Source organism: Marmota marmota, unplaced genomic scaffold (assembly GCF_001458135.2).
Source record: "Marmota marmota marmota unplaced genomic scaffold, marMar, whole genome shotgun sequence".
NCBI lineage: Eukaryota > Metazoa > Chordata > Mammalia > Rodentia > Sciuridae > Marmota > Marmota marmota.
The window spans coordinates 54,333,105-54,343,373 of record NW_026000229.1 but is presented as its reverse complement, the minus strand read 5'-3'; the positions used below and the strand labels follow the sequence as shown (position 1 = coordinate 54,343,373).

The 10,269-nt window shown below is 36.7% G+C and overlaps 1 pseudogene; it reads right to left on the bottom strand.

Moving 5' to 3' along the window:
* Nucleotides 1–5,782: 5,782 nt before the first annotated feature.
* Nucleotides 5,783–6,860, bottom strand: LOC107137752 (annotated as a pseudogene).
* Between the last annotated feature and the right edge of the window lie 3,409 nt (nucleotides 6,861–10,269).

The window sequence follows — 10,269 nt, the reverse complement described above, 5'->3', positions numbered from 1 at the left end:
GGTGGTCAACTCAGTGCTATCTTTGTGAAAGGGGGAAGGTGAGATGTGGTAGAGTACACTATGAGAAACAACAGGTAGAAACAGTGGAATAAATGCAAACACATAAACTCTAGCATGAACTATTCACATTCACACTGGAATATATGTTCATGGAACCCTCTGCTCATTTTGCATGAAAGTGTGAAACAGATACCCACAAGAAGAATTATAAAGGTATGATGAAAGTTGCTTAGGATGGAAGGCTAATATGGATTCCCTATGGAAATAGAATATAATGAGCAAGAGAGAGGTCTTGCATAACCAGTGATGAAAATGAGTTTATGATTTATTGAGTACACCACACTTAGTGGTAATACAGAATTTCAGAATGCAGCAAAATGTATTTGTCATGTGGCATGATACATTGAGAGGATGATGTGGAAGCCCTTCATGGGAAAGGCATGTGTTTCTTTCAAAGCTGAGCCTTGAAAGAAGGGAAGTGAGACAGCTGAAGAGAAGCTTCAGATAGCATCAGTTTTGTTTTATGCATCATCGAATCCCAGTGTGTACCTGGCATCATGTCTGCTGCTGGTTAGGGTTATTTTGAGAGCTTGTAAGGTAAACATTCCTTGCCTTCAGTATGTCACGAATGACAACAAAGATTGAGTGGGATGCAGCTGAAAGGAAAAGTAATGTGATTGATTTGTTCAACTTTTCCAACCAAAGCAGTGTAGAAGAGGCACATATAAGTTAAAGTATATTTGAAAGTTCATTTGTGTAGTATTTTTCTATGGCGTGAAATAATAATAATAATAATAATAATAATAATAATAATAAGGTGATGATTATACAATAATAGTATAAGCATAATAACTAGAAAAATGCCTTTGAAAAATACTAAACATACCCTCTTTCTTCCTTAGGCTCTTTAATCAGTGGACCAAAATAGAATAGGCAGCTTTTTCTCAAAGTCATTTTAGAGGAAGAAAAGTTTATTCTGAAAACTCATGTTTTCAGAGGTTCTATTCATGATTGACTGACATCATTACTGTGGGCCCAAGTGAGACAGAGCATCATGGCAGAAAGTTGTGTTGGAGGAAAGCTGCTCACAGATTGGCAGCCAGGAAGCATAGAGAGGGTAGGATGAGCCAGGGACAAATTACATGATTCCCAAAGAACTGCCCTGTGACCCACTTCATCCAGCCATACCCTTCCTTCCTTACAGTTACCATCCAGTAATCCACTCAAATTATTAATATAAATGGATCAAACCACTGATTGAGTTACGGTTCTCATAATCTAATCATAACATCCCTGAATTAACTCAGGAGGTTTTCAGGGACAACTCATATCGGAATCACTATATGTGTGTATCTGGGGACTAGAGTAAAGGAGACCCTTGCAGAAGGGGAGCACAGTTGACTCTTTCTGCAATCAGGGAAAAAGAATTTAAACAGTCCAATATCAATATTTTTCAATACAAAGTCTTATTTGGCTATACCTCAAAGTCTAGCAGTTTCTTATTTCTAAGTGATGGCAGTGGTAATCATTTTAGTTTTCTTCATATTCTTCTTTATCTTTTAGATATTTCCTACAGAGAACATGTGTTATCATTTTAGTTGAAAATTTAATTGAGATGTCTAAAAATTTACATTGAGATCTACAAATAAAAGAGATCTGCAAATCTATTACTTTGTTTCCCCCAATGGTTCTATATTGCAAAACTGTCATATGAAGTCACAACCAGACTATGCTTCAATTGAAGCATAGATCATATTCAGATTTCTTCAGTTTCACTTGTATTCTTTCTCTGTGTGTGTATGTCTCATTCTTTGCAATCCCATTGTATCTGTAGGTTTGCATATCCTCCTCCCTGTCAAGGTACACAATAGTTCCTTTCCTGTTAGAAGGATCCCCCTATTTCCTTTATATACTCATCTCTTTCCTCCCTTGTCCCACCCTCCCACTCTAGTTCCAAACTATGGAAACCACTGACTGGTCTCCATTTCTGAAACTTTATGTTAAATACATTAAGTAATTGAAAATATAGAATATTAAATAAAAGGGATAAAAAACTTCAAGATGTAAAAATATGTTAAATATTGGCATGTCTAATGTTAACATTGAAATGTTAAATAGGTAGACAGTAGGCAACCTTGCAGGATTGGCTCTTTTCCACACACAGCATAATTCCCTGGAGACCCATCAAGGTTGCTGCATGTATCAATAGTTTTTTTTCTTTTTAGTGCTGAGTTGTATCCCAATCAGCCACACACCCGTGTACTGAGCTGCTTCATTTGTACATGAAACTGTTATGAACATTGACATACAACTTGGTTGGACACAAGTTCACTTCTCTGGGATAAATGACCGAGAGAGTGCAATTCTGGGTCACTTGGTGTTTTCATGTTCAGTTGTAAAAGAAACTTCCAGTGACTACTGAGTTTCTCTGTGTTCCTCCCCAGCACTTGGTGGTGTCATTTTTCATTTTCACCATCCTGAGAGTGACATCTCTTGAGGTTCTAATTTAATTTCCCTGATAGCTGATGATGTTCAATATCTTTCCAGGTGCTTATTTCTTTTTTTCTATGAGAAGCCTGTCCACAGTGATGGCCTATTTTCTAATTGGGATGTGCATTTTTATTTAGTATTACATTTGATTTTTAATTTGGAGAATATACAGTTTGCAAATATTTTTTTTCCTGATTTGTAGATTGTCTGTTTATTCTCTCCATAGTTTTCACATTGACTTTCATGGAGGGAGACTTTTTTCTTCTTCCACCAATGGATATCTAGCTTGTTTCAAAAACTGTTGAAAGAACTTAAAATAAACTATTTTTGAAGGTGTTAGCATAAAATTTCTGGGTTTATTCAAAAGTGATTAATGTTGAATAGGGTTAAAACTCTAACCTACTACATTACATTATCTCTTCCACCAAATAGAAATTATTGGTATGTATATCAGATAAGAAACTATAAGTACAACTCTACCTCTACAGAGTTGTAAAATGACCTAGTCAATACAAAGTTAAGCTTAATAATATGCTGCAAGAGCACTGAGCAATCTTCTTTGTTCTTTGCCCAGAAAATTTCAAGAAATTCCAAAAAGAGAAGAAAACATGAATCCAAAAATCACAAATATTTGTGTACACATTTCATGAAAATAGTCATGTTAGGAAGCAGAAGAGTAGTATGCCTCTATGTGACTGAAATTGATGCTAATGTCTCAGATGATAGTTTTAAAACCAGATAGACAGCCTTCATCTTGAGACTTTCCTACCACTTCCATTGTGAATTGAGGAAACAGATAAGGGAAATAATATTTGTTCTTGTTGTCTAGCCTTTCATCTGAAGGATTCATTACTTTACAAATTTTGACCACAAACAACCCAAGCCCCAATTCTCTACTCTGTAAGTGGCCATTTACATGAGAAAGGAAAACTCACCTAAGTAATTTTATCAAGGTTTTAAATACTTTTATGACTAAGTCAGCAATTGGATATTTCTCAAGTGGTTCCTTTTCTGTTATTATTTCATATGCCCTTTGTACAGAATTGTACGACAATCCACTGATAGTGTCAGGAGCCAAGGTGTCAGGCAATATTCTTTGGGACATCAGGCCATACTTTTTTCTCCTCTACCAAGAAAAAGATTAAAAGGTGACTACCAGGTGACCCTTGAGTACTTAATGAATTACAACCAATGAAAAGAATGCAGCTTGTGAATTCATGGTTATTCAATAAACTCTGACATTTTGTAAAGGCAAAACTATTTGGTATGTTTTAATGTCATAGGTCTCACACTACATTCTTCTTTTTTTTTAAGACAATGGAATTTCCTTTTCCAAATTATATTTTTCAAAAGTAGAAAATCATGGCATCTCTTGGAATAGAAACATTTTACTCAACAAGATGAATAGATCTGGGTGAATATCAAGACAGAGAAGATGTCCTAGTTTCCATCCATCCTTCGTTGAAATTAAGAACAAATATCCAAAATTTCATTTGAGCCATTTTGGCCACACCTATTGAGCCATAAACAAAAGTCATCCAGTAGAGGGCAATGCAGACTTTGTCATTAATGTCCTCAACAGAAAATGTGAATTTAGTATTGAAGAGGACCTCCTCCTCCTCCTCCTCCTCCTCCTCCCCCGCCCTCCCCAGCCCTATTTTGTATTTTACTTAGAGACAGGGTCTCACTGAGTTGCTTAGTGCCTTGCTTTTGCTAAGGCTGGCTTTGAACTGTGCTATTGCACAAAGGTCAATTTCAAAATCAATCCAGGCAAACAAGTTCAATGTCCTCCAGCCTCAGCCTCTGGAGCCTCTGGGATTAAAGTTGTGTGCCACCTCGTGGGGCGTGAAGGTTTATTCTTGATGTAAATTGTTCAATACACATGATGACCAGATAATTCTTAATGTAGTAAAAACATGTTAACTCACATTTAATTGAATCACAGTTTGTGATAATTTTCTAGGGACTCATGAAACAACAGGAAAAACATCAAACAAGCAAACCAAAAAAAAAAAAACAAAAACAAAAACAAAAAACCCCTGAATTGAGAGTAAGAAAGTCAGCATTCATCTTCTTTCTTTCCTCTTGACTTTGTGGTCTTCTGAAAATCATTTATTTTTTTTAAACCATAATGTTTTATTTACAACAAGTAGATGGTAGTGCAACAGTACACATTGATGTTTATGATAAATAAAATATTATATTATTCTTTCAACCTTTTGTGGCAGGCCTTTTTACTTACAGATACTTATAATGACTTTAACAAGTAAAATCAATAATAGCCATTAACGTAATTTGTATTTCAATGTGAATTTGAGCAACTAATGTAGAATAATCATTTATTTGTGAACTGGATCTATAAATCTATAAATTAAAATAGAAAGTTAAAATTTCTCTTTTCTGTTGAGTTTGTTAACAAATATATCCCAAACACTCCAGCATCTGTAATAGGCAGTTTACTGAGCATCTCTCATAAGTGATTCATAAATATAGATATTAAATAATAACTGTCATAGCCATATCCTAGAAGTTCAGATTTTACAAGTTTAAACTACATTAAGTATTTATGCCCCAAACCAAGAACCAAGTCCAAGATTACATTTTAAATTATGGAAGTGCCACTGGGGGGGAAATTGAGCAATGAAGTGATAAAGGATGTTAGATATTTCTCAGAGAATTACACAATTCCTCAAATTTCTACAGTTAGTGTGTTCCAAATGAATTAAAACTAAAGTGCATTGCGGGGGACTTTTCTCACTAAAATATCTGGTATGAGAACCTGGTAAAATATCCCCATTCAAAATGATCTGGATTTGGCTAGTAACTTATTCAGTAAATTCTTAAAGTTTAATTTGCTCTTAACAAACAACATTATTTTAAAAGCTGTTTTCTTGCTATTGCACAAGGTGGATTTTAAAGTCAATCCAAACAAGTTCAGAAAAAGCAGCACATTTCTCTAATCCATTTAGCAAATGTTGCAAATTAGTTTCTACTTGAACAATGAACTGGAGAAATGTCTGAAACTCTACACTTGGTGTCAGTTTTAACATGTTGATGCCAGCCATGACAGGCAGAGGTAGCCAGGTCTCAAACATATGGAAAACACAAAAAGCAGAAAACACTGTGAGGAGTTAGCAGCTCTTGGACTTCTAGAGATTAAAAACAAATTATGTTTATGAGTCATTTTGCTGTGTAGCACTCTTCTAAGTTTTATGTCTCAAACATAAAGGAGCTTGTTGCTCTCTTGGACAAATATACCAGAATTATCCCCCTTTTTATTTATTTATTTATTTTAGCTTACTTTCTTGTCTCTAAGGCCAAGTAAAAAATATGAGACATTTTCATACACCACAAAGTTAATACAGCAGGCTGGAGTGACTTTAATGAAACTGGGGGCAATTTCTTTGTAAAATCCCCCTCTGCCATCTTTCCTCCATGACTTGCCAATTACATCCATTACACCACTTCAAAACGTGTTGATCCTGAAAAAGGGCTCTCACAACTTGATATGGGTATGTTGCTACTACATCAAATATTTTGGGTAGTGCTGCCACAGATATGGATCCTAGTGTGCTCAATTGGGCTTGCGGTCATCTATTGATTATTGTGCTGATTGTACTTCAGCTTTAGCAATTCATATGCCATAAACTGAAGGGCACCATGTGATATTCCAAATAAATCCCTTATATAATCTACGCACACCTTCTTACTTGTGTATTTTCACAAGTGCATGAAATGTTCCTTTATATTGTCGCTGTGAGGAATTAACAACACCTTCATAGTGTAATATAAGGCGAGTTTTTGTTACCCATGATGGGTTTGCAATGCAGAGGTCATGGCTTCAGCTTCAGCAGCTGAGATGAAGTATTCTGTTGCCTCTCACATTACAGCTCTTCCTTCTGTTTTATATGATTTAATAGCATTGTAAAAGAAAAAGTAGAGTCCCCAGGATAAGCCAGCACCCCATACGTTTGGAGTTACTCCTTGATAAACTTCCCGCAGTCCATCAAGTTTCCAAATGGTAGTCCATCGATGTAAAATTCTTTTATATTTTGGTCTCAGTTCAATCCATCACTCTCTGCGAAGGGGATCTTCAGGAGGTCGAAAGACCCCGCCACTCACACCAGCTACCAGTTCTCATACAGAATGTGGCGGAGTACCGTGCTCCACGCCGGCGACCGGCAGCCAACGGGCCCTGGCGGGTTGCAGGTTCGGGGCCCTTCGACACCATGATGCCTAGGACTGCGGAGATGGGACGAGATGCAGTGGCCGCCACCTTGGCGATTGTCGCCCCCGCCCCGGGAGCGGGAACCCCAGAAAATCATTTGAAGTTTCTCAGCCTCGTTGTTCTTCTCTAGAATATAACACATTCCTCCTCCCCTGAAAAGGCCAACTTCTCTTTTGCTTTAAGGAAGACTTATTCTATGAAAGAATATGTTAAATAAATTGTTTTGTTGAGAGATTTCCTGAATAAATTAAAGTGGAAATTCCCAAGCCTCGCGGATGGTCAGAATCACTGGGTTAATCTCACTCCAAAGCCCTTGCAGGGTTTGTTTACCTGGAAATAAAATGGGCCAGGCTGTAAGTGGAGAGGGAAAATATACCTACCACTGGCTCTCCTGCAACTTCCACCTTTATTCACTAAAAAAGAAGTTATATTAAGAATCAGTCAGAGTTTAAGATGGACTTGATGTACATCAGTACTTCAGATGTCAATGACGTTTACTTTCCAGTGTGATAGACATTAATGAGGATCATGTTGCTGGCTCTGCCTGGGTCATGGAAGAGTATGTCTGCATACCCCTTGCTTTCATCCTCACAAAGAACTTTTTCTGTAAGGAGCCAGATAGTAAATACAACAAGCCTTCTCTATCAGTGGGTTCTTTATCTGTGGATTCAATCAGCAGTGGATCAAAAACATATTTAAAAAATAAAAGTGTGCTTGTATTGAACACAAATTTATTTTGTACTAAAGCATCCCAACACATACAAAATTGGAATTCAAGACAGGAGAGAGAAAAAGGGTCAGAAAAAAATTGGAAGAAATAATGGTTTGAATTTCATTAAAAAAAATTAAAAAGCTCCATGAACCAAAATATTCAAGAAATTCAATAAACTAAAAAAAAGATAAATGCAATAATAATCATGTCAAGAGGTGTTACAATCAGATTTTCAAAAGACAAGAGAAAATCTCGAAGAAGCAAGAGAGATTAATCTTCATGTATAAGAGATTAAGAGCAAAATCTTCATTAGAAATCATGGAATCCAGCACTGGGGTTGTGGCTCATTGGTAGAGTGCTCGCCTAGCATGTGTGAGGCACTAGGTTCAATCTTCAGTTCTTCATTAAAAAAAAAGAAAAAGAAAGAAAAGAAAAGGTATTGTGTCTATCTACTATATATATATATATATATATATATATATATATATANTTTTTTTTTAAGAGGGCTAGGGTGGTGGCTCAGTGGTAGAGTGCTTGTCTAGCATGTGTGTGGCACTGGGTTCAAGTCTCAGCAATGCATATAAGTAAATAAAATAAATGGCCATTGACAACTATATATATAAAAGAAATCATGGAATCCAGAGGGACAGGGATGTTATAGTTCTCCTTTGACCCTGTGGTTTTACTTTGATGGCTTCGGTTACCTACAGTCAACAGAGGTCTAAGAATATTAAATGGAGAATTCTAAAAGTAAACAGTTTATACATTTCAGATTGCATGCCACTTTGAGTGAAGAAAATTCACACTACTGCTTTTTCTGACCTGGGATGTAAATCACCCCTCTGTCCAGTGCATCTATGTTGTATATGCTGCCTGTTCATTAGGCACTTACTAGCTGTCTTTGTTAGATTGAATGTTGCTGAATTGAGGTGCTTATATCCAAGTAACCCATATTTTACTTAATAATGTTCCCACATTGCAAGAGTATTGATACTGATAATTAGGATATGTTAAAGAGCACTCACAAAATTCTTCCTTTCAGTGAAAAGGTGAAGGTTTATCATAGGTATGAATGGTTAGAAAAACACATAGTGTATATAAAGTTCAGTACTATCTGAGGTTTCAGGCATTTGCTGGGAGTCTTGGAATCTATCTCCTACAGATAAGGGGAGACTAATATATTTTTTAAATGATGAAACAAAGAGACTATAAACCAAGAATTCTATATCTGCCAGATGAACAAGAGATGAAGGAATTTGTGCCTAGTGACATGCTCTGAGAGAAATGCCAAAGGAAGTCTTTCAGGCAGAGAGGAAAGTATGTGGGGGAGCAACTCAAAGTCATATGAAGAAGAAAAGAATTCCTGTGAATATAAAGATATATAGAAGACCTGCTGGTATGGTTGGATTTTGGTTTGAATGTGTCCCCAAAGCTGTAGTGTTGGAAGCTTTTTGCTCAGTGTGGCAATGTTTGGAGGTAGAGGGACCTTTAAGAAGTGGGTTCTAGGGAAAAGTGATTAGGTTATTGGGACATGCTCTGAGAAGGAGTTAACAGAATTCTCCTGGAACCCCAGTTAATTCCCATAAATTTGGCTGTTATAAAAGAGCATGACTGGTCCTTCCCCATTAACTAGCCTCCTGTCTCACCATGTGATGTCTTCCTCTTACATAATAGCAGGTGCTCCTACCATAATAGCACCTGGGTCATATGACACAGTCAAGGTGTCCCTCACCAGAGGCCCAATCCATAGGGCCACTTGATTCTGAACTTTCTGCCTCTAAAAATGGTGAACTTTTAGCACTTTTCTTTATTAAATCCAAGCCTTAGGGGTTTTTGTTTTGGTTTATTTTGTTGTTATTGTTAATGAACCAAGACACCCAGTATTATTGTATTTTTGCTAATTTTTTGCATATTTTTATAATGCATAAAAATTTAAATCTATATTAATGGACACAGAATGTAGACGGATGTAATTTCTGACCATCATAACGTAGAGGGAGAAATGTATCTGCTTATTACCCAGCACACTCTGCTCTGTGTGAAACATTCCATGAAGTCATGCTGCTGTTCAGTGGAAGTTTTTGTTCTATTCAACATTCATGTTGAAAGTTAATCCCCCATGAGACAGTATAAGAACATGGCCTTTAGGTGACAGTCATGAAAGTGAATAGGTGCCCAAATAAAAAGCCTTGATGGAGGAATCTCCTCCTCTGGCCTTTCCCATCCACTCTTGTCTGTCCAAACAGACAAGAGTGGATGGGAAAAGCCTTTTCCCCTTTTGTCCTTCCAGGTAAGAACACAGCAAGAAGGGCCCTCATCAAATGGCAGAGACATGACCTTGGCCATCCCAATCTCCAGAACTGTGAGAAATACATTTCTGTTTTTTATAAATTATGCAGTTGTAGGTTATTTTTTGTGTTCTTGTTTTGTTTTTAGCAACACACATGAACTGACTCCCACTATTTCCACTTCAATTCAACACTGTATGAGAAGTTCTGAGCACAGCAAAAGGAAAAGAAACAAGAAATAAAGATAGGGTTTTGTTCTAGGTAAGGTGGTGCATGCCTGTAATCTCAGGGGCTTGGGAGGCTGAGATAGGAGGATCGTGAATTCAAAGCCAGACTCAGATAAAGCAAGTCGCTAAGCAAACCAGTGAGACCATGTTTCTAAATAAAATACAAAATAGGGCTGGGAATGTGGCTCAGTGGGTCAGTGTTTGAGTGCCCCTGAGTTCAATCCTCAGTAGCAAAAAAAAAAGGGGGGGGGGTTTGTTGAAAAAAATTAGACTATCATTATATTACAGAAAATTATTAAATATGGAATATATATATATATATAT